The sequence below is a fragment of the Bombus pascuorum genome, chromosome 7 (genome assembly GCF_905332965.1).
Source record: "Bombus pascuorum chromosome 7, iyBomPasc1.1, whole genome shotgun sequence".
Classification (NCBI taxonomy): Eukaryota; Metazoa; Arthropoda; class Insecta; order Hymenoptera; family Apidae; genus Bombus; species Bombus pascuorum.
The window spans coordinates 13179952-13205286 of NC_083494.1; the positions used below are offsets into that span (position 1 = coordinate 13179952).

The 25335-nt window shown below is 39.5% G+C and overlaps 1 protein-coding gene and 1 long non-coding RNA gene across 3 annotated transcripts in view; one reads left to right on the top strand and one right to left on the bottom strand.

Annotated features, from left to right (window-relative positions):
• Window positions 1-25335, bottom strand: part of LOC132908715 (probable serine/threonine-protein kinase dyrk2) — a gene marked incomplete at its 5' end in the record, with an annotated part of 181767 nt that overhangs the window by 29386 nt on the left and 127046 nt on the right. The window lies entirely within an intron of this gene.
• LOC132908751 (uncharacterized) lies at window positions 566-4504 on the top strand. 2 transcript variants are annotated; one of them, XR_009658412.1, is made up of 3 exons: window positions 566-657; window positions 892-1528; window positions 4187-4504. It is a non-coding gene; the product is annotated as an uncharacterized LOC132908751 (long non-coding RNA). The 2 variants fall into 2 exon arrangements; XR_009658411.1 differs by lacking the exon at window positions 4187-4504 and adding an exon at window positions 2225-2364.

Here is a 25335-nt window from a genome sequence, read left to right on the forward strand (position 1 = left end):
TAAACAACGCAATCATCTTCGCTACTGTCCCTTAATTTAATATATTCCAACAAACTAACTATCCACAAAGTTACTATGTGTTCAGGAACATGAAAAACGTCCATCATCGAGCGAAGATGAAACCCTCGGACACCCACTTATTCCTGATCCTCCCTAATAATCCCTGTTTCTGGATCGTGGTGCGCACCAGCATTACGAAATCAGCACTCTCGATGGGCTCGTGTCGATCCCTCAAGGACCACCAACATGGTCCACACGTGATCACTGGATCCAATGAGGAAACACGAACACGAACGTTTGCTGGAACCGGTGCAAATGGGTCTATTAATCTCGATTGGGCCAAGTGTCTGCGATCTAGCGCGACGTGCCGGCTAGACTATCCACGTTATTCAGCCCGGTCGTCGCGTAATCGGCCTCTGCCAATTATCGTTATCGCCCAAGGCCAGCAGACGGACGATCGGTTCCGTTCTGATGTCGCGACGAACGAACGTGAGTTCGCAGCATCTCGCCAGTTTAGAGAGCTCAGTGATATTCTGATCGACTTTCTTTAAGATACCTATAGCGTAGAACATAAAATTTCTAGCTGAATTTTCAACGCTTTTCCCTATTTTTATGGAAATTCGATTGCTTTTATAAAAAGTAAATCTAAATAAACGTGTTCTAAAAGATATAGGTGGAAAGCATTCAATTTGTACTGAATATTTATTATTTGTAGTATATGTAATATATTCATTGTCCGTAAAAAATGAACGAACGTATAAATTAAAATTCACTGGAATTTCTTAACAAGTTTCCAACGACTTACGTATGAAATACTAAATAAATATAATAAAATTTCTAATGTTCGCCAACAAATGCTTAATAAAAATGTCTTTATAGCTACTTATATAGTTAGCGGTGCACGTGTATGCAGACGAGAAAAACAGGGTCGGATGATAGAGGATGATTAGGTAGACAGATGGAACCTAAGAGGAACCAGACAGCGCCAGAAGAACGGGGGCCGGGACGAGAAACGTGTCGCCTGTTTCTCGACTGACGTAAGCGACTCGTTATCGGGACGACCTTAAGGCCAAACAAGCGCGACCGCGCCAAGAATCCAAGCGATTCTGCGCTCAAGCGCGAATACTTCTACACTGACAATGCACGTTGTACATGCTCTCGTGATTCGGTTCCAGGATTCGATCGTACGAACGACCCGAAATTTGAGTAAATTTTCAAATGAAACTCGTTTCATTTCGATGAGATAAGTAAGATTGATTGGAAAGGTACGAGTAATTAAAATGATGGACTTTTTAAAGTAGAAACACTGTCTAAATGCTCGATGAAAGATTGTTTTCAAGAAACGATACGTGTAGAATTTATTCTACTCAGTAAAATTTTGATTAATATATTATTATTAATTCGATCATTATTCTTACTATATTAAATATTATTTAAATTTTATTACGTTACTAAAGACCATAAGATTGAAAATTAGTATCACAATTATATTTAAAATAGCAGATACTATAGAAGAAGATTTTTTGAAGTAAGTCATTAGTATTGTACAAGATATGCGACGATTTTAATTCTCGTACACATAAAAATGTTTAGAATAAAATTTCGAACTCATATCGTCAAGTCATATTCCTGAAACAGCAATAACGAGTTTAATAAGGAAGCTGAGCGCAAATTTACGCGATTCAACTTTTCGATCGCGTCCAATGAAACGTTTTATTGCCAATTTCACCAGTCTGTCTGCAGTCTGTCTCGAAACGAGATTAAGAGATTTGAAATGGAATTTCGGCAATGTTTATTACATCATTTTGATAGATATTTAAAGTCAGATAATCACGACGATGTCCTCACATTATCCACGTTAAGCAATTTATGTAGGGGTCAGAAATAATCGTTAATTCTGCTTCCGTAAATCTTAGACTCTGCAAAGCAAATCTTCGCGCGATATCTGAGAAATGTGGGACCTCCATCGAATAATTGTCACAGATACCACGTTGCAATCGTTGATTTCTCTTAAATTCTTCTTGGATCCAGACGACACGAAATAAAAATTACATTGCAACAGATGTTATATTGTTTAATGTTTCGTTTCGATATTGCGTGTATTGTTAGATGGCGTATTTTACATTTCTCAGAGATAAAGTATTCCAAAATTTGTACAAAAGGATTCGCTAACATATAGTCGTGGCAGGGTAACAACAAATGAACGTGGATTTTACTCTTCCAGAAATAATGTGGCAACAGATAAAATCCCATAAAAGTAAAAGCAACAGAGATACAGAACAAATAGAAGTCCCGCCAGGGGAAGAAGCAATTCGTACAAAGTGGAGAGAATGATAATAGTGTAGAAAATTTCAATAGATTTTCACTGTTGTATCAAGACGAGTGGACGCAGGAAATTAAAATTAACATAAACATCAAGTATAATTAAAAAATCGTGTCTGATATGAATGGAAGATATAGGCAATTACCGACTCATGCTGGACAACATCAAAACTGTTCTCACGAAAGATTTCGTCTGAGTGAGTAAAACAAGTGAAGCAACAGCGGTGGACGCTATCAAAATAAATACAAATACATCAGACGCCTACCGGAAGTTAATCCATCTTCTACACCAAAATAAAATGACATTCCACACATACCAACCACGCCAGGAAAAATCCTATAAAGCAGTAATTAAAAATGAGAAAGAGAAGCGATTTATAGTTAGAAAGGTTACTAAGATCCACAACTTTTGTAGATCAAGAGCCAGATGATAGTAATAAAGAAATTTACAAATTGAAACATCTTAATATTATAATAAAAGCGTAAAGCGATTAATATTATAATTAAATATAATATAAATATAATATAAATTAATATTATAATAAAAGCGAATCTCCATATAAAAAGAATGTAATGAAAAATATGGACATATGGTCTGACAATGTTTGTCAGACGTATGATAGAAAAAAAAATAGAAATTAATGTTTTCTTGATCGTCGTCATACGATTAAGGGATGATTTATTTTTGCGATTATATTCTTATATTCATTTTGTATTTATAAAAAAAATAACTTTTATATATAACTATAATAATATTAATCATACATATATTATATAATATTCTAAAAATATGAAACTCTCGTTCGATGGATTCTTATGTGAAAAGGACAAATAAGGAGAATTGTTGAAACGAAGTACCGAATATCGTTATAAAAGGAACATTTAAAGAAAATGAACGATCGATGGTTTCAGATAGTCTGCGCCGGATAATTACTATCGACTTATCGTAATTGCGAGTTGGAATTATTGACAATCAGACATTGCGACACTTTCTACACTATCGATGAATGCTGTGAATTCTAAATAGCTTAATAATCACAAAACTAAGAAGACACAACATCCTACACGAGTCAGATAGATATTGAACAGACTGACAGTTTTTATTCATTTTTGTAGACTGTTTAATTACGAATCGGCATCACCGGATGCTATACTGATTAACATTTGCATGGTTGACCGTGCAGTAGTCGATTAAAAAGGTAAATGCTTAGAAAGATAAATTATTGAAGTAAATTAATCGTTTTTCCTATCTTATCCTATATAATTTTTAATTAAATTAACTATTTAAATTTTAAGTAATATTTTCACTTTTGAAATCTATTACTTAACCATACACAACATTAGAATTTTTCTCTCCTTATAATTACTAATGTTCATAGTTGACGTTACGTTCTAATTGGATAAATAGAAAATTAGTTGCTTAACGACAAAACAATGACGTCATAATAAAATAGAATAATGTATTCATTATTACGTAAGCGCCTGAGAAATACAGATCAAGTTAAGTTGAACATCTACTCTGTGTCTGGCCATAAACATCCTTTTCTACTTCCCTGAGCTACGTCTTCCCAAGAATAAGCGAATCCTATTCTATCTAAAGAACTTGATCAGCTACATTACTTATACGTATTAAATAAATTTCAATAAAATATCGTCTGAAAGAATAGACATTTGAAAATTCAGAATTCTTTTAAATATTAAAATATTTAACACCACACTACATGTGAAACGTACAAATATAGATACATGTCTGTCAAATCTCTTCCTTATTTAATAAAACACTAGCTGGGTTTTTTTAAAATGATATATAATGAAATAATTTTAAAATATTTAATTTCGTGGTAGATAAGTGTTTCATTTATAGGTGGCGGAGATTTTCTGGACATAAATTTTATACAAACTGAAACAGCGAACGAAAATAATGAGGACATACCCACTCGTGTCAAAGGATTTGGGAAAAGATTTGGACGATTTGAGGCAAAAAAGAACGTAAGAATGTAAAGTTACTGGTATTAACAAATATAGACAACTCATCCAAACGAAAATTTATGAAACGCTTAAATATTGCAATACATTGTTAACTTGCTTGATCTCCGTTTAAATAGATAAAACTTAATATGAAAAAAAGTGATTGTTCTGTTATCCCAAAATTTCTGTCATCCTCTTAATTTAGATACAAGAGGCTCTACTGTATTTAATAAAAAATAATTAAATACCTATCATTAAATACCTGGCGCTTAATATTCTCACCAAAAGGGAACTAAAATATTCTTTCATTCGTTCATGTTACTCGATCAAAAGCTCACAACCAAAATAACAAGAGATCTACATTTAGAAAAAGAAAAATCAGATTTTCTTCATTTCGTATCGACCATAGGTACCGTTAATCATCCTTGATTCTGCTACAATCATCCTTTTAATCATTCTTTCGCGGTCGAGGAGCTGGAGACTTAGCCGAGGATCGACGTTGGCCATCTTGACCAATAAATCGCGACACAGCGCAGTATAGCGTCGAGCAACGTGCTGATAGCAACCGTAAAGTTGCGTGACGCGACGTGGTTGCACGAAATAAGTAGCGTTTCCGCATTTATATTTCATCCGACGCATTTATAAGCTTATGTCCGGCTTGCATGACACTAATAATAGCGATAGAGCGCTCACGTGGCAAGAGAAGGGATTTCTATGACCCAACGGAATGGAAATTAGTGTTAGTTATTCTACATAGGGATTTCGTAATGAAATTAGAAATGGACAAGAGTATATGGTGCTTTTACATGTTGGATGGTGGTAAGCAGACAGACGAGTTTGTTGGGTCGTAGAATAAAGGATAGGGTTAACTGGGTTACAAGCGATTACGCGTCGAATCCTTTTACGTAAATAGAATAGAAGATTCTGTACTCTGCCGAGGAATTGTGTTGTAAATGTATTTTAAGAAGACTTGAAATTCTTCTCGCTCTGTTGAATTTTGTATATAAAAATATACTGCTGAAGTTTGAATAGAAGACTCGCTGAATTTGTTAAATATTTCCAATAAATGTTGTCGTAAGATTTGGATACAGGATCCACCAAACTTTCTACACACTTTTGCCAAATATTAGTTTGGTAAGATTTCCACACAAGATTCGTCGGATTTTTAAAAACGTCCTCGTTAAATATTTTACTAAGATTTGAGAAGATTCGCTAATCGGAAGGTTTTTAAATGATCCGCCAGAACTGTACACGTATCTTGGTAAGAAATTGTGTTAAGAGAAGATTCAAAGATCATAATAAGGAAATAAATGTACATATTGCGTACAGTATAAAAAGGTACCAACGATAAGTGACATTCTAGTGATTTTTGTTTTCCACGGAACCTTTCCTCGAGTAAATCTAGGCCGATGGGTTCGATCTCGCGACCCCATAAACAAAACGAAAGAAAGCGTCAGACGATAACATCGTATCTTCCGCGCAGCCTGCTCTCGATCTGCAAATAATAGCTGAGGATGATAAGGCGTCGATTGTTTCCAAGTTCTGTGTTCTCAACGTATCAATTACACATCTTCCGTATAATACAAAGAGAAAGGTAAGAAAAAAGGGAAAATGAAAGCAGAAGATTTAAAAATGAAACAATGTCTAGAGGACAGGTGAGGACTGGAATATATCGACATCAGCTTTGGTCGACTGACACCGATAATAATAAACCTGTGTATAATGCCAGCCGTCGGATTTGTCAGTACTTACATTGATAATAATTTGTCATCATTTGTCGTGGACGTCAGAAACGATAATACAATGGTCGTTCTAAGAAACTTGTTATTCGACTGCAGGAAAGTCATTTATATATCCATAATAGTTAGTAATCAATCGATAATTGCTAGATTATGCAAAATATCATGTATTGGGTAAGCATGATCGATTTACATGGTTTTATGACAAACTATTTCTGTGATTTATTAAGGATGAAGCTACAGGAAAAATGTTGCAATTAAAAACGTAATTTTTTCAAGAAACTGATTTAATGATTTAATCATGTAATTGTGGAAAAGTTTTTTTTATTTCATTAATAGTCTTGAATTTTCGAAGATCTTCACAAAAAGTATCTATCTTACGTTTATGTGCCTTACTGGCTCTAAAGAAAAGGAACGAAACAAACCTACCCCACATACCCATTCGTAAAAGTGTCAATAGTCGATAAATAACAAATTCACATACTTTTTTATATTATATATTATATACATTGCATCATATATATTCCATTTTTCATACAGTAACACACACACATGATTACCATGTACCAATGTTACGTCGCGTGAGATGGTCCGTGCGACATCCTTCATAGTCTGACCGTCATAGTCTGCAAGCATTTTCGGTTTATGGCTGGTCCTTAGAACGATCCTTGGGTTTATTGTACGTTCTTAAAAATCACGGAGAAGGCGGGTAATTATCTAACGGAAAAGCTGGTTTTCTCCATGAACAAGCTCATCCATGAGCCACGTTGGTAGGAGGCTTCCTCCTCCTATCTTCATTCATAAACGTGGGTCATAACCAATGGGCATCGCGGATCGTTACCCTCGCTTTCCTAACGAAAAGTATGAGAATCCGCTTTCTTCATAAAACAAACACACCCATCCCGAGCTTTCCTCCGTGATAACACAAGAACGAACTTCACTTGCTCTCTGGCCTACAGAACAGTCAAATCTCATCAGTCAGTTAACACCGGTGCGAGTTAAAACACAGTACGAGGAACAGAAGAAGTGAAGTCATCACATTCACCAAGTCGAAGATACTTCAACACATTCGCCAACACGAAAGGAGTAGTTTGACATTCCATACATAACATTGTATCACATTGAAGTTGTCGGATCTTTAAAATGTACATTATAACCTGTTAATATCAGCGTTATACTCACTCAACCTTATTACCTCGAAAGAAATAAGGGATCGATCGAATCGTGGCATCGATTGGTCAAATCGTAACGGGAATTTACGACTCCCGTTTGCGTGTTTCTTCGAGATCGCGTCTCCCCGCGAACGTTCGAAAGTTCAACCAACGATAAAGAAAGATAGTTTTAGCAAAGCACGTGGCGAATTGAAAAGCAACGCTAAACGTTTATAACAACTTTAACGAATGCAGTGAAACATGACAGCGTAAAGCTTAACTTCCCTCTTTACGTATGAACAAGCCTAAAAATCCGGAATAACACGGTTGGGAAGATCTTCATCCACACTTTCATCCCGATTGAAAGTTCTTCCTCGTTCAGAGCGAATATCAAGGCTAGCCATTCCGTGAGCCTCATTTTTCAAGAGAATCCCGAGTCTACGACGTACATCGTACAGGATCGTCCGCAAAGCGATTTTCTCTGTAATCCTTCGACCGTTCTCGAGTTGGTTAATCGTCGAGGAGCCACCCCCGTAAAATGGTCTCGCGAAGCTCGAAACCGCCACGCGAAGGAGTACGCGCGCGGCGAGACTGAAAGCGCGCGAATGCGCGTTGTTCCAAAGGACTTCTTGTAATTAACTGTCTAGACTGCCGACGTTATTATCTGGGCCTCGTTAGCGTTATCTCCGGCAAGCCGAGAAACGTCTGCTGGAAATTACGCGCGCGTGTGTGCTCGTGATGTCTAATACTAACACTCGAACGTGCTCGCGCACTCAACGTCTGAAAACTGCCACGTGCCTTTTTTCGTTCTATATATATACACATCTATTGATAAATACTAGGACAGTTGCGAAAGACGAGGCGAGCCTAGAATACTAGAAAATTGCCGAAATCTCGAATAACGTATTATTTAATAACCGCGATAACTCGGTTTATCGTTGTATTTATTATGACATTTACATAGTTTCAAGTATATTAAAACTCGTGTCAATTAGGAATAGTGTCGTGTGATTACGAAAATTTGATACTACGAAAATGGAATGTAGAAACTGATAAAAGAAACGGTTCGTTGGAAAATAATAGTGAACGCGATAAAACAATAAAAATAAAAATAACCATTCGGTATCAATGTTTTTCGTAATCGCTATAATTGTAGATAGTGTCTCACGACAGAAATCCAACATTTATTATAGAAAACGTCTATGAGAACATCATATTTCTCGTATAAAATATTTTAACATCCCGTTAACGGTACAATACTATAATACATTTTTATGATCTTTGTGAAATATCTCTGCAAAGATCAGAACGATGACGTGTCAAAGTGTTGCATGTCGCGTGGCGTGTAAATCGATTAATTAATTACGCGTGACTGGACAGCGAGGGTGAGTAGCGATGTTTCTGGAACAATTTCTGAGTTTCAAGGCCAGTTTACATGTTAATAGCCTCGTTCATTCCGCGGCAATTACTGTGACGTGGACGTAAGGGTGCATCGGAGGGTGATTTGATAATAGCTGTAGATTTGTGATCATTCACTTATTATTTCTGAGAAATTCCTTTGTAGTAGTTATTAATATGTACGATGTCACTATACGTGCTTTACATACTAAATCATAAAATCCCTTTTCCATAACCAAAAACTATACCCTGTCGCAATCTGCCCCTATAATCCTCTCATGCTATCGTACAAATTACCCATTCCTAACATTGTGAATTAATAATCCCTGTAACCAGCCTAAAATTGATAACAAAACTTGGAAATTACCAAACTACGTACTACTATTCACGAAACATTATCGATTCGACGTCTACGCCATTTAATTTTCAGGATATAGCCTGGAACGTTCGAGGATCAAACACATTTATCGTACCGTAATCTCGTAGCGTGGAGGCGCGACGATGCAACCCTCGAAAATTTACGCGAGCGTGCATCGTAATTACTGGTCTCGCTCTATACAACTTAATGAAACGGAAGTTCCGTTGACGGCGTGTGTTACACGTACGAATGGTATCTTCAAACCTATATAGTATACATTATATATATGTATGATGACAAATCCGAATCGCTTGAAACATAATTCGAATTCTTAAAACTCTTATTTCTCTTTAATAATTTATATGAATGATACCGTTGGGCAAAAAAGATCAGTAGACCGTAGATTTTGCGTGCATTTATGGTAAATTTTAATTTTAATTTATGGTTATATATTATTATATATCATTAATATAATATATTAATGGTAGATTTAAATCTACCATTTACGAATGAATTTAGAATGCGCATAATATGCGCAAGTATATAAAATATACCAAGTTTAGCACGTAACATCCCATTACGCATAACATTTAGTAAGGAAAGCTTTCTGCTTAGATTCTATTTCTATTCCTTTAGCTAGCCTTTGTAAAAACATAGATTTGCATACGTGTTCGCGATCTAGTGATCCGAATACTTGTAAAATATTGAATACTCGTCGAGCTATCAAAACCTATCTAAACTCTTCAGACTTTTAAATCTATCAAGATTTTCATGATTTCAGAGTCAGATTTTCAGGCTGCGAGAGTTTTAAGTTTCGATCACGATTTTTTTCGTAGCAAACATATTCAAACTCAAAACGATTCGAAGCGTTTCACGTCCCATCGTTGGTTACACGTTTCACTCGTTACACATTCACGCACCTGTAAGGCAGAATATGTTACGCATCATTGCTGGCGCGCGATCCCATTGTGATACCGACGCAATTTACGAGGACGTGCATCGACGATGAAGTGCTCGACGCGCGACAATAGCTTTAATTTCGCGAACCGAAGGCAACTTGGCGGCCTGTGATCGAGAACCAGGAAATCGACGGGAAATTACGGTCACGTCGCGCCGCGTCGTGTCAATCGCTCGTGTTAGCAATCGGCTGTTAATAACAACGTCCTTAATCGTTCGATGTGCTCGCTTTGGTTTACGTGGTTGTTCATTTTTCACACAAGATTCGATCGAACATGTTTAGCCCTTTTGAAAATGAATTTTTTTCCACAACGAGAAGAAACGTCCTTTTGTTATTTTACAGACAATTTTTCTTCCTGTCATTTGGGCTTTTCGTTCTTTCGCGTTAACAATTCCCAAATGGGATGAAAATAACCAACGAGTATATCTGAAAAGATTGGTGTACATAAACAGATTTCGAAATATTTTTCAAAAATGATAATTTGAAGCTATCACGGACACGAGTCTCGTTACTAGACTACGGGTTTCTATGCAAATCCATACTTTCTGAGAATACTGTTCGAGATTTGGAGTGGCTGTCCGTTTATGACTCGCACAGCATCTTTTCTTCAGTCTCAACAAGATCTTACAACGGTCGTGATCAAAACATCCAACTCTGCTCGTATACAACAAGTACAGATAAAGTGCCAAACTATCTTAACACTGGATATATTAAATCTTCTTCACCTGTAGAGTTAATTCGTCGAAGGTTCGTGATATCAAATCTATTTAGTTGATAATTCGCAGCAAATACAATTTAAAGATAAATTTTTCAAATAATTCAAATAATTTTGGTTACCTACATCTTCGATACTTATATATTTTTCATATTACGTGCATTACGTTGAATCTTGCATTTTCAAATTTCCTATAAATGCACAAAAATCCACAGTCTACTGATTACATTAAAAAATGCTGGCGCTCGTTAATTCAGTTTGTTCGTTAGCCTGGCCTCTCAAGGCTATCGTTTTATGGAACGTGGTTGTCGACCCAGTGTTATCGTCGTGTTGTGTCGACACTGACACGAACACGTCGTTGACACGCAACCCTTTGACAACGGTCCGCATACGCACGCGTGTAATCGCGCGTTACTTTTCCTCCCCTTGCTGATATAACCGAGGTATTGCATGGTCGTAGAAGATTGTCGTGCAATCAGGAATCGCGACAAGGAACAGGAACCGGTTGAAGTTCTTCGCCACGTATGAATCGTTTTATTTAAAACTTTTTATATACTTCCTTAATATAGAATCTGGAGTAAGTTTAATTATTAAGAATGGAGGTTTCGTTATTAAAGCAAATAATAAAAAATGGTATTATAACTATATAGAGGAGAAATTTTTCAAATAAAAAAATTGACTAATTCTATTACTATGGAATATGAGAATAACTGATAATACATTGGTCGTATAATCGATATTTTTTGGAGCTATCCCTAAGAAATTTTCTAATGGTTTAAATTTTTAACAATAATAAAAAATCCGGCAAAATGTTCCATAAGCACCACCGGCCCCCCACTGTACTCAGCAACAGCAACAAGCCGCAACAACCTTGAATCCGTGCACGCGACATCGATCACAGAACCTAACCGAATACAGTAGGATTACGCGTTGCAAACTCGAGATCCGACGTTTCCATTTTCGTCATGCTCTCTCGCTCTCTCTCTCTCTGTCTCTCTTTCCCTCCCTCCCTCTTCCTGTCTGTAAAACAACGCGACCAAAGCGTCCGCAAATCCTCACGCGATCTCTCGTGTGCTACGCGTAAAAAACAAAAAATACACGGTGGTGCGATAAATCGCGATAGAGTCGTAAAAATGGCAACGAAACGGGGGAAAAGACCGGTAAAAAAAAAATCGCGGTTCGGTCTTCCGAATCGAGGCAAGTGGAACGTGAAAAGCGTGCGTCGACACGGTCGATCGACGCGCGCGAGTTGGACGAGAGAGTGTGGTTGCTGGGAGCTGGAGCTTCGAACGCGTTTCCCACGGGCCAGATAAAAAGAAAGAGAGGGAGGATGAGAAAAGAAAAAAGAAGAGCGGGAAATAAGCAGGCTGACCTTAATTTCGTCGCGGAAAAACAATCCGCTTGGTGGTTAGGGGCACGCGTACGCGAGGGATGCATGCTGTCGTGTGTTTTAACGAACCGACCGTGCATTCGATACTAATGAGCCAGATTAGATATGAACCGTTAAAACCGCGATATAAATCGCTACGTGCAAATGCAGCCGTATTTATGAGTGGGAATAAACTGGATCATAAAAATATTTGAACGCTTGTCACTGAAAATTTTTACATTACATAATATTTTGAAATTTCACCCACACTGTAATGTGGTACGATCGTCGAAATTAAATTGATTTCTGAAACCAGCCTGAAAATGTATGTACAAATGACAAAATATTTATTGGAAACATATGATGTTTAACAAAACATTAATTACGGTGTATTTACATCTACAGGCCATCTTCAGCATACACGTAACAAGTGTTAAGCATTCTACGTTATTCGCAAAATTATATTCAGGGAAAATATTCGACAAAATTAACCTGTTAATAGAAAAGGACAAATTGATTTGCCAACTTTATTGTTAATCTTATAATCAATTTTGACCATATAATATAGTCTCATTGAATATTGATTGAGGTATACGTATTAACGTAATAGATAATTGATTATTTAATTATCTTCTGCAATGTGTGCGAAGCAATACGTGTGCTTGTTCAAATAAGTAGATATCTGTATACTTGAAGAGAAGAAGCACGAGAGACGTATGTATAGTTTGACTGAATATCGAAAGGTGAAGGGTGTGGTTGGGTCTTCTGGGTGAACTATGGGCGAGCTAGGTAAGATGCATTGTGGGAAATACCATGTGAAATGATTGAACGAGACGTTGTTATTCGAAAGTTCGAACAGACGAACTTTTATGTTCCAAATGAATATAATGCGAATATAATGAGAAGAAAACGAACAATGTTGCTTTAATATAGCATTGGTATATCAAAAGTATAAGAGTACGAGGAGTTTTATTGAAGCACTGACGAGCGAAAGGCACGTGTTCTTGTATTAATTTGGTAAATGAACTATGACGCGGTTGGATGTTCCCATTTTTGTCTCGAATGTTCCCAAGAGTATGGTTGAACGACACACGCGTGTGAGAAAGCCTGCTGTTTACGATTTGTCATGGAATCGTAAAAAAGCCTTTCAGTCGACAGTCGTAAACCTAAATGCTAATTACGGAGGATGAACACAGAAATTTTGCCCTCAATTTATGTATATGATTCAGATGTTTTTATACCGTACTGACACACAAGTTAAAGGTTAAAGAGAATTTTTTCGATTGTGTACTGAAGAATAAAAATAGTCGTTTCCGCGTTTAATTCTGTAACCTCAAAATAAGAATTGTATTGAATACTTTGCTAATATAAAACAACGGTAAAAAAACACGATTTTTTTTTAGAGTTTTACTCGTATTGTGATAATGAAATTATTTTTTATATTAAAAGAATTATTTGTAAGAAATAAAATCTCTATTAGATGTAAAAATATATCTACAAATAGATTCATTTTAGAGTTAACAATAATGTACTATGCAAAACTGTAATGTACATATATACATCGCTTGATCTTTCATCTTTCTCTAATCTCAATCTTTTCTTTGTTATTTCTAATTAAAATTTCTTCGTAAAACTGGATGCAGTGTACAGAATATTTCCCATGGGAAACTTATACAAAGATATCTGAAAATATCGAAGATCGAAGACGGAATACCTGGAACGCTAGTCTGGAATAGAGAAGGGGCTATGTTTGAATTGTAATGGAATAGAACATTCCTGGTTTCTCTCATGAGAGGAAACAGGGAAAGAACGAAATGTTAAATCACGTTGCATCTCTCTTCCATTAACAATTATTAGAAAATAGTAAAAAATATATAACAATGATAATAAAGGAAGTTTAAATTAAAGAAACTATTAGGCTATTAAATACTTGAACTATTTAGATGACCGCGACCTAATCCTCTTCTATCATTTTCCAAATATCTCATTCAATCTCTTTCATGGAAAACCAATCAACAATGTATGAATGATTCTACGAGAAGCGCCATTAGGACTTTCTCTGTATGAAATTCTCCAAAAATAATGAATCTTAAAATTCATATATGTGTGAGAGAAAGAAGATGGTCGTTGAACTCTGTGTAATCAGAATTTGATCGATGTTCTTAAAAGAATGAGAATGGATGGAATTTCTTAGTTTGATTTAAAAATTATATACATATAACAAGTAATAATTGTAATAATCTAATCACACGAGAACCTACACTACGTACGTACATAACATTTAATAAGCGAAACAAATCTCTACGATAGCTGTATTCATAACACAGTCATAATTATAAAATACAATAACGTAGTAGGAAGCAAATACGAATATAAATATGTGATGTATGGAAAGTTAGTTCAATGTCCATTTGCCACACTTAGAACAAGCATTAAGCCTTCACTTAATATTTGTGTATCAGGGTAGGTAGAGAAATAAATTTTGAAGTAAACATACACGTACAAAAGAGTATTTTTATTGAAAATCCCTGAAAGTAGCTCAGATTTAAAGAATTTTACTCTATTAACAGTTACATATGTATAAATATAATCCAAAATGTTATTTTATTTTCATTTTCTTAATATACACTCTACACATTTCTTAATATTCTACGAAATCCTATGGATCTTACCACACTTCCTGCTCTCTACATAACAAACTGCTCGCCACACCAAATACAAATTAATCAAAACTTCAGTCAAACCAATTTTTCCATAAACTAATCACCTTCAAAGACTCGCTTCAATCATCGAAGATACCTATTTTTATTTCGTTTTTACCTTTCTCACGATCAATGGACCACAGTCGGCGGAGGTCATGCATTTTAAGCTCACCCTGTATAAGCAGACGTCGAGGTCGACCTCACGATCGGACTGATGACATTTAAAAGTGCTACGGGAAGGTATCGACATCGACCGAGAGAAAAGGGCGAGAGAGAGATGATCCGTGCGAGGGAGAAGAGGCAACGAACTACGTACGAGACAGAGTAAACGAACAGACAGACGAATGGATAAAGAGAGAAAGGAGAATCGTAATGGGAGCGAAGGAGACCGATCGTCGACCCAGACGAGAAAACTGCAGTGAAAGCCCGGCTCGCATTCTGGGCCAGACGGAAGAAACACGAAGCAGACGGTGTAACGGCCTCTCCCTCTTTTCCCTCCTCGCTCTTTCTCGTTCTGTCTCTCTCGTTCTCGCTCCTATCGATCGCTCCCTCTCGATTCGCCACACGGCTGGTCGCGTTCGCGTCGGCACACGCTCGTTTTTCCTATTTTTCTTCTAAAGAGCCCGGTACCAGAGTGAGTATCCGTCGACTTTCGCGCTCTCCCATCTGTCGAGGGCGAGGGTGGCGGAATGCTTGATTATGCAAACGATGGGGTCACGATTTGCCCAATCATTCGAACAACCTTCCAACGCGATTCTGACGGCAACGAAATAACACCAGAATGAATTATGAGATACCCGTGCACTCGTCGCTGTGTTTTCCTTCTTTTATGTGATCTTTTCATCTTTTGGACGTGGGAAACTACCTACTAGATGTAACAGGGTCTTAGATATAGTACTAAATTTTCGATATTTTCAATCTTTTTACCTCACACATTATGCGTAGTATTGTATTTTTTAATGAACTTTTTAGTAATTAAAGGGTATATGTATCTACTTTCGACCAAGTTGCCTGAAATTTTAGCGCGTTATGTTTTTGCAAAAGTGTGTGAAAAAGATGTTTCTATTTTTTATAATTCATAGAACGAAAATCTTCCAGAAGGGTTTAATTTGGAGGAAATTAGCACAGCTTTAGAATAGCATAATATCATACCGTTGCGATTAATCATAACATAGCTTCCTCAAATATTATCGATAATTACAATAAGATTTTCAATTTCTGTCTTCGATACTTCGCTGGATTCTACGATACGTATTTGTCAATAGACGACAGTGAAAAAAATATGGATACATAGTTTACGATAAAAAGCTGTTTGTAATGCAATTTTCAAGGAAAAAATCTTTACAAAATTGTAAATAGTACTGAATAAACGATAACGCCTTAACCAATAATGCAACCGATTCATCATCGAGTAAAATCATGATGAAAATCATGATGAGACATTAGTCACCATTTCGAAAAGTGGTCGACTCGACTAAACGTGATTAAACATTGATAAATCGTGAATCAACGATCGTCAGACGTCAAACGTATTTCCTGAGAATATTAATAGATCAATTCTACGCGAGACTAGCTTATCGAAATATTATTACCGCGGGTTGAAACAAGCCGGTTCCGTGGACGGTAAACGGAAGCTGTAGATAAGCGTGAAACAGAAGCAGAGACAAGAAGAGAGGCGCAAAGTAACACGTGGGCTGTGCGATTAAAATGATTAAAAATAAACGTCTAGTCTTCTGATATCAGATTTGCTCTATTTTACGCCGGGCATCCGTTCACGTCGCGCTTAACATGCGTCTAATTAGCTAAATTATCGACGCTCTGTCTATACACCTCACGCAATGCTGACAAACTTTCGCGGAGATCAATGTTAGACTTATGTAATATCGACGAGCTGACACGAATTTGCATTGTAAAAAAGGGGAAATTAATTCACATATACGTATTGCATATGCGTATATCAATTTAAAATTTAAATATACGTTTTGAACTGCATATAGCGTACTTATATATATATACATGTAATAAAGTATTCTATTAGTTTAATAGTAATAAAACTTGGTTTATTAGATAAGAGCAAATTAAATATAAAATTGTTATTAATAAAAATGAAGTTCCATTAGGAACAATTTTCAAATGGTATCATTGACTGATAATAGCTTGGACTTTGTTAATTTTAGAATGTTAATTTTAGTTTATATTCGGTACTTTAAATGATAAAGACTATGAATGACATCGTAAATGACACGTATAAATTAAAATTTAAGTTGGACAGTCCAAATGTTAATGAAATGTATTTCCAAATCATGGTTACTTATGATTCAATTACAGCAGTTGAAGCCTAAATTTTGGTAAAATAAGGAATAACTGGTAAAATTAAACATTTCGCGATGAAATATTATAGATATTGAATTCTTTAAATGTACATAATCTGAAACGGTATATAGCCCGATAATGAACAAGTCAAACTTTCTACAGATACGTTTGTTAAACATTTGTTACATAAATGTCTCTCTTATGTGAAATTCGATATGAAAATATTATTACTAAAGAGAAACTCAATCACGTACAATAGATGACATTTTATCGATCGAGGTAATTCCCTGCAAAGTGCAGCGTCATCGCGGTATATAACTATATTTTTAAACAATTCCCTTAATACATCCCATAAATTCTCAATTATGTCACATACGCAAAATATTCATAATAGTATCCTTCTAATTTACATGGCGTTCTTGCACAATACTTAACCAATATTATATCAGCAATACTAGCGAATCGTCAAATTAAAAGTTTATCTTTATTGTTTTACTATTTCGTATCGAACAGAACAACTGACTTAAATTACATTTAGTAACTAGTTAGTTTCATTACCAACCTTACTGCCGTTATGTAAGAGAATATACTAGCGTTAGTAATTCGTGGTTTGTAACTTGTGAAATGTCACTAACGCTATGAATTCAATCGTGCAAGAGAGCCGGAAAAGAAATAAATGCAAAATTGATTTCATTTGATTAACATACCACAAGGGCCATGTCGCGTGGTTTCGAACCCTGAACGTGAAGGATTCGTGCGCCCAGCTCAAGCAGCTTTCTCCTCAACTGTTTCACAGAGACGCCGAGCGTCTGCATGCAGCGACGCCTCAGCTTCATTTGAACCGTGCCGCCAGGTTGTCGACGTGCTGGAAACCACTGGCCGTCAGCTGTCAAGCTGGCATATAAACACTCTCGACTCTCGCGTCCCGTTGCTATTCCGTCAAACCTGCTCTTTCCTCGAATTTCTCGTCATTGCTCACTTTTTTTACTCTTCTTTTGTTCTCACGTTTAACAAAAGTTCGTTAGAAAATTCTTCTTATATATATATATACAATTATATAACTTTTCGTGTCTTTCAAATTTCTCGAAGCAACGGACAGGAAAGAAATTGAAGAACGCACGCGCGGACGTTAAAGTGTCATGATAGGTGACAGACAAGAGCTATTCAGCGTGTCTCAATGACGTCTTTACGTCGACAATCGATCTCCGATTATGTTAAGAGGAAATGACCTGATTTCAGCTTAATTCGATTCGTTGCGTTTCCTCGTACATATATGCCACTTGACCACAGACTATACGGTTGTTTAACGAGTGTCGTTCTTCGATAGCGTGGCGTTCCTTTTTTTCTTTTCTTTCACGTCCCACCGATATTTACAGAACACTCCTTCGAACTACGTCTCGACTCGTCCGTATTGCCTCTGTGTATCTGTGTATTTGCTATTTGTGTGTGCACGAATGTATATACAAGTTGGCGCGGATGGTCACGCGAAGAAAAAGGCAAAGAATTCCTGGAGGCTTCTGCGAAGGAGGCACCGTCGTCTCGCGGCCGAAGACCGGGTGAAAAGGAATCCTCTTGTGTCACTCACAAGCCGAGACATTAAATAATGCACCGGTACACGCGTCGTCTTTTGACAGGTACGACCTTGACTTTCGAACGCCAGACTCGTTTATTACTCGTGCGTTTCTCTCCGTCACTCGCTTTTCTACCACGATTCTTTCGAAACAATCTTCTCGTATCTGCACGAACGATTCGCGTTCATCGTCTACGTCTAATAACAAACTTCTTTCTTCTCAATCGTCGATGCGCGACTGCCAGTCGGCTTGTCGCCGTTTTTCTAGCCCAGGCGACCACTCGTTCACGAAACACTCAGATAGACAGATGAGACGCACGTTAGTAAAAAAAGACGCACTCTGTTGGCCAACTTCCCGCTTGTCGCTGCTCCGTGGCCCACCTAGAAATGTCAGTGGCGGTCTTGCCAAAGTCGATGATTTCGATGACACGACCTCTGATGCTACGTTCTGAATTACAACAAGAACCACAGTGTGTGTTTTCGTTCTTATTTCGTATACGCGTCTGCAGATGTGAATTAATGGAAGAGAAAATTCATGCACTGCCGGAGGATCTCGTTTTCCTGTACTCGTCGTGCCGCTAAAGGACAGTTCGTCCTAGCGGTCGAGTCTCTTCTTTGCACACCGTACCTCGCGACAAACTAGAAAGCGGAACCAGCTCCGCAATGGAAAACCCTGAACGAAGTCTTCCAATACATCCGACACGTTCCAAGTCCAGCGGCAGACTGAATTCATCCGGTGGCTGTCAGGCCGCAGCACCGTCGACGCCGAGCGTTTCTCCCATCCACTGCCGCGCAGACCCTTTCCACCCGTCCCCCACTACTCATAGTCGGCGCAGCGGTCGCATTTACCTTTTCCTCTTGCCTCTCCAACGTCCTAACCACGGCTTGCAGAAAGACTCCCGACTCCCGATCTATCGCTGTTCCTTTCTCTGTCTGATACACTGGCAGACGCCGCGCCGCGTCGGTGCGCGCACACAGAGAGTCAGCAACGTGTCTCCGCGTACCCTTGCAGCGGGTGTCCTGCGTGCAATAGTGTCAGTACGGTATCGACGTAGCGAACTGCATGTGAGACACGAACATAGACGAGCAAACACACGCGTGGCCCGGGCCAGCAGCCGGTTAAGCCAGTACATATGTCGCGTCGCGTCGCGTCGTAGCGTAACCAAAAATCATCCGCGTGATGGTGTCGACGGTGATATCCCAGCGACAGGATGGCGCGTTGTTATCCTGGTAGAAGGGAAGCTGGCGGAAAGGACTCGATACGGTGACACTGCTGCGCGGTTTCGTAGCCTGAAACCGTTCGATCAAACGCGCGTGATCGCTGCGATTTAATTAGCAGAGGCCTCGAGGCAGGTAAATTCTTGAGTATCGAATTATCGGAGATTGGTGAGAGACGAAGAATATCGGGCAATATTTATTCCTTTATCGTCCGTTACTTCCACCCACTAGCGCTGTCCTTGGACGATTTCTCGACGAGGGATTCCGGAAGGTCATCAAATTTTCATCAACGGTGAAACGCGCTTACGATCACAGCGCGCGGAAGGTAATGTACCTTTCGCCGGTAGTGCGGAAGATAAAATCCCGGAATTTCAAGTGTCGAAATCTCCAAAAAGGAGGAAGGAGAACTACGCGTATCCGGCTAGAGGGGAGGGCGAAACGAACGAACGAGCAAGCGTCGAGCGCGCACGCACGCGTGCGTGCAGTTACGCACATTCACTCGCGCGAATTATTCTCGTCGACGGTGCTCCAGCCGGTTCCATTAATTCGAGTGTGCTACTCTACCCTGTAGAGGGTGAAATTACCCTTGAAATTATAACAGGTTGATACTTCAACCGCACCGGCATCGACCACCGTCGCTCAACGCGATCGATAACACTTGGTCGATGCGATATAGGCAGCGGGTACCGTATATACGTCGGTTAGAGAATAGTCTTCAATTAAGCACGCCAGAAATGGCAGTGACAAAAGAAGCTGGCTGCTCGTCGAATCGTTCGACCGAGTCACGTCTCGAAATCGGATAATCGCCGCTGCCAATTAAGCCCCGTCAACCGACTACCGATCGCGCTTCACTCTCCACGCACATGCGCGTTCGATCTTCGACCCGGTTCGTCATTTCCATCGGGCCTTTTGTCCACTTTAAAGTAGATGCCATTATCGAATACTGGCGTATAATTTTCTCGATCGACCTCGATCATCAAAAAGGATCTGTTCCTGGAGGAAAACTCCTCCACTTTGTTCTCGATCACGAATAAGCCTATACACGAAGGCAACTGGCACGATGCGCGTTGCACAGACGGTCACGCACACATAACTTCTTTCCGCGGCACCACCAGACGCTGCTAACCCCCACCAACGTGCCTACGTCTAACACCAAGATGCCAAAATCTCACAGACGAATTCTCACACCCGCGCATGGTTGTCGTGAGAGGGAAAGAGAGTAAGACGAGATGAGCACGAGGTTAGAGCGAAACGGGAGACAGGCAAGAAGAGACAGTCTCGCAAGAACTGTTCGAGTATACGGGCTCTCTCACTCGCGACGCGACGTCGTCGTCGGTAGTATAGGCGCGCCTTAAGGAACTTCGACGCCTGACCTTACATCGGCCAAGGTCGTGCCACGACGAACCGTCTGCCGCCTCTAATGTCGTTTTGACTGACTGCGATCCGTGTTTTGACGAGCAGCGGACCGTGCATGCGCCCGGTCATCGGGACGGAGGTAAAACGCGCAACCGGAGAGAAACACACGTGACACACCAGAGGAGAGACTGTGGTGCAGCTTTATTTCTACCGGAGTCGGACTATTTCGACCGAGACCGAACTTTTCCATTAAGCGACGCGAGCAGGGCTCCCGTGGCCCTTAACGACACCCGTCTCTTATATTAAATTCCGGTTTTCGTGGTGAAAGTATTTCGATACAGAGGACCCTGCGCAACGGTCGCTCTCAGGGGAGGAAGCTGTATGAGAAGCATTATCCGTACGAGCCTCTAAGACGTAACACAATTACGTAATTAACTTTCTGAGCTTCCGCGGAACTTTCCGCTGCAACTTTTCAGGTAGCGAATCAAGGTTTCTCTCTTTCGATTGTGAATTTCGAGGCCTAGGGTGTACACTGTGTACGCTCTTATACCCTTGCACGGCACACGTCTAGCTAAGGCAAACTTTTCTCTTCGTTTTGCACCACGTAATTGTTCCGCGCGGCTAAACGCGTAGCACAGCTTCAACATTTTCGTGGCACGACTAAACTTTCCCTTTCGTTGGCTCTCGTCTGTTTACCGGTGGGGCAGGGTCGCGATCAAAACAACCGCGAGCCTCAGACACGATGCACTCATCGTACGATCGTACTTAGTCTCACGGGGAGTTTCTCTTTCTCTTTTGTTCCTCGTATCTAAACGCGTATACGTTATATCGCAACGCGTGTAGATAACGGAATCTGCTTGGTATGGACGCACTGACGACGGCGACCACGGCAGCGATAGCACCGGTGGCTTTATCGCGCGAGAGAGTGGAGCGCGTGTCTGGTCCGTGCGTGTGGACGCGGCTTAATACGCGCCATCAGTCGAACGGAGACAGCCACTATAGAGCACTATAGAGAAGGAGAAAGATCATTACATAGAGAGCGAGCGAGAGAACACGTTTGCTAGAAAGGGAAGGAGAGTCGCACGAGGCAGTTGCGCGCGCGAGCGTACGTCTGTGTGCGACTATGGCCGCGTGTGCGCGCCGTCTAGACAGGAGGTTGTTGGGGCCGAACGAGGGTCGGCGGAGAGAGGCGAAAGACGACGCTGTGCTGGGTTCGGTTGGAGGGATTCGTACGGGGAGAAGGTGGGGTGGATACGGGTACGAGCAAAAGCAGCGTAGTAAAGAGGGGGCAGGGAAGGCAGCAGCAAAACGAGATAGTGGGGAGGGTATGATAACCGGCTATCATATCTCAGGGCCGCTGCTACGAGTCCTCCGCGTTTCCCCTTTCTTCTCCGGCGATCCTTCTCCTTCACCCTACACAACCTACCCTCGCTGTGTGTGTATCTTCACCTTCTTTCGCCGTCCTGTTCCTCGTCGAGACGCTGCTACACCGACCACTGCACAGCAACCTCCTCCACCTTCGCCGACAGCTTCTGCTTGTTCCTTCCTCTTCGTCTTCGTCTTAAACCCTTTCTCTACTCTTTATTCCATCCTCTACTTTGTCCACCTTTCCTTTTACCAACCCGTTCTTCTTTCTTGCTCTTACGATTAGTTTATGTGGTTCTTCTTCGGCCTCTCTCCATCTCCCTCACTCTCTCTCTCTCTCTTCCATCCCACTTGTTCCCCTTCTCCTCCCCCTTCCCTTACAAATCGACTTCGCCGCGACGTGGCCCAGACGAAACGCGATAACTCTGTCCGTGTGCTCTCTTTTCCCGTTTTTTCTTTTTTTTTTACCCTTGCCCTTTTCTTCTCTTTCGATTACGCTCGCCCCCTTTTATTTGCCCTCCGCGAGAGACATCGCGCAGTCTTATCGCGGGGATGGGGTTGTACCGGGTGCGCCGTGCTTCCAATCGCGCTCTGTCTCTGAAACCGATACATATATATACGCGTCGTTCCACGAGGGTATCGCGGGCTACGAGGCTTCCAAGACGATTGTCGACTATGCTCGATAACACCATGTCCGTCCATGGAAATGTTGCGCCACGCTTTTGTTACGGGAGATACCTGTCCAGGCTAGAATATCCACTTTCAAGCGAACCTTTTCCAGGATTCGTTCGAGGAAAGCGTGGCGTTAGGCGGTTTAGAGTTTAGAGATGTTCCAGAAGATTCGTTCGTATATAGTAGTATGTGGAGAGGTTCGTAAAGGAAAACTGTCTCGATTAAATAATACGTCTATTGTGAGAACGTAAGTATGTGCGTACACGCTATGTACATACGTAAATTTCGGGGCTGGATAAGTTATTCCTCTAACGTAGATTTTTTCGTTTGAAGTCGTTGAGTCTTTTTAACGATCTGTGAGAATTGAGAAGGAAAGTCGAAGGTAACGTAGAGTTAAAAATGCCTTCTGATTTAGCTCATTTAATTCGAAATTGTTGAACGGAGTAATTTTTCAGTGAGTCTTCAGAATTATAAATAAAATTAATCTTAATGTTGTAGCAAGCAGTTAATTTTAAAGAAAATTTCAACTTCGTTTTAATTTTTAAATGATTTTAAAAGGCACAAAGAACATTATGATGAACAAATATTTTGCGAGTATTTTAAGCTTAATAAACAATAGCGATTTCTTTCTTAAGACAATTAAAAATAATGTAGAGTCTTCTATTTTGATAAAATTTGGCAGGCAATTTGTCAAACCAGTTGAGTCATTAAGATCGTAAAAAAAATTTTTTTTTTGGCAATTTAGCATCTCAAAATGCCCGCCACCTACGCAAATACGTTTTGTTGTGTTTCGTCCTTTATTCGATTATGAGAATACCTGCAAGTGATACCACTTACCTACGTGGGTGGATCTCCAAATCTAATACGTTTGTATCAACAGAATGACAATTTGTCGTTGGTGAAACAGAATTAATAAGATCCTTCACAATGTACGATCAATCTTAACAGTAGAGTCTAATATTCCTCTCGATTGATTCAATTTCGTTTCCGTACAAACATCGCGGCAGTTTACTTAAATATCAACATGACTAATTTATGTAACTAAGTTCTCATTTAGTTATATATAATCAGAATTTAGTTGAGAATTCTAGAATCTCCAATAGTCGAGTGTCTTCAATTCCAAAAATCTCAATAAACACGTACGAGCATATACATATAATTAAACCAAATACATATGAATGTCAGACCAATTTTAAAACAGTGATTTAATAAATAAAACGTGTAGTAAAAGGTCTGAGAGACTACACACGTCTGTTAAGTATAAATTCGTCAATAATATCGATTTTTCATGACAGTCAAAATCCATCCGAAAATCCCTAACATCCAACGCGCGAAATAAAAAATCACACCTGACCGATGAGCAAAAAACGCATCAACGATCGTTTCGATCACCAGTGTTAAGATAATATCGTTACGTTCTCCTGAAAAGCTTCGGACCGTGTATCGAGGTATCGTACTCCAGTTTGATCGATGTCACCAGCAAACGTGCATGCAGGACAAAGTGAAACGTGAACTCGAAAACGTGACTCTGCTGTCAGGAGCAGCGCCGATTGCCACGAGGTAGCCGCCAGCTATCCTGGTCGTGTCCTGTTCGCTGTCGCGTCGTATCCCATGGACCGGCTGGACGCAGGAATATCGACGCTCGTTTCGCCCTTATATTTTTTTTGCCCTTGTCCGCCTCGATCGGGTGTCGTCTGCCAGCTCCAGCACACCCTGGGGACCAATATCGGCCCATGTCCATTTCGCACGGCAGATTATTTCGAATGTCGTTAGGAGAGGGAAAAAGAACAGTAAAAACAACAAAAGAGAAAGAGAGAAAGAGTATATCGTTGAATCGCAGACGCGTACCGAAACTCGCGTAGCTCACGTATTTCCAGACGCAGGAATCTCTGGTCCCAGACCAGTGTACACTGTACACTGTATTTACATTGCTGGCTATAAGTATTATATTACGATACGAATGGCATTTTTTCTGATAATTTACTAATTAATGGAACGCAGATCTTTATACATTTATGCGAAATTTGATTTTTACGTAGGCAATCAAAATACTCTAATATTCTGGTTATTCGACAAAATACAGAACGCTATAGCATTCTGGTTACTTAAATAGATATTTTTTATATATTTACTAATTTTATTTTATTTTAATTAATATTTA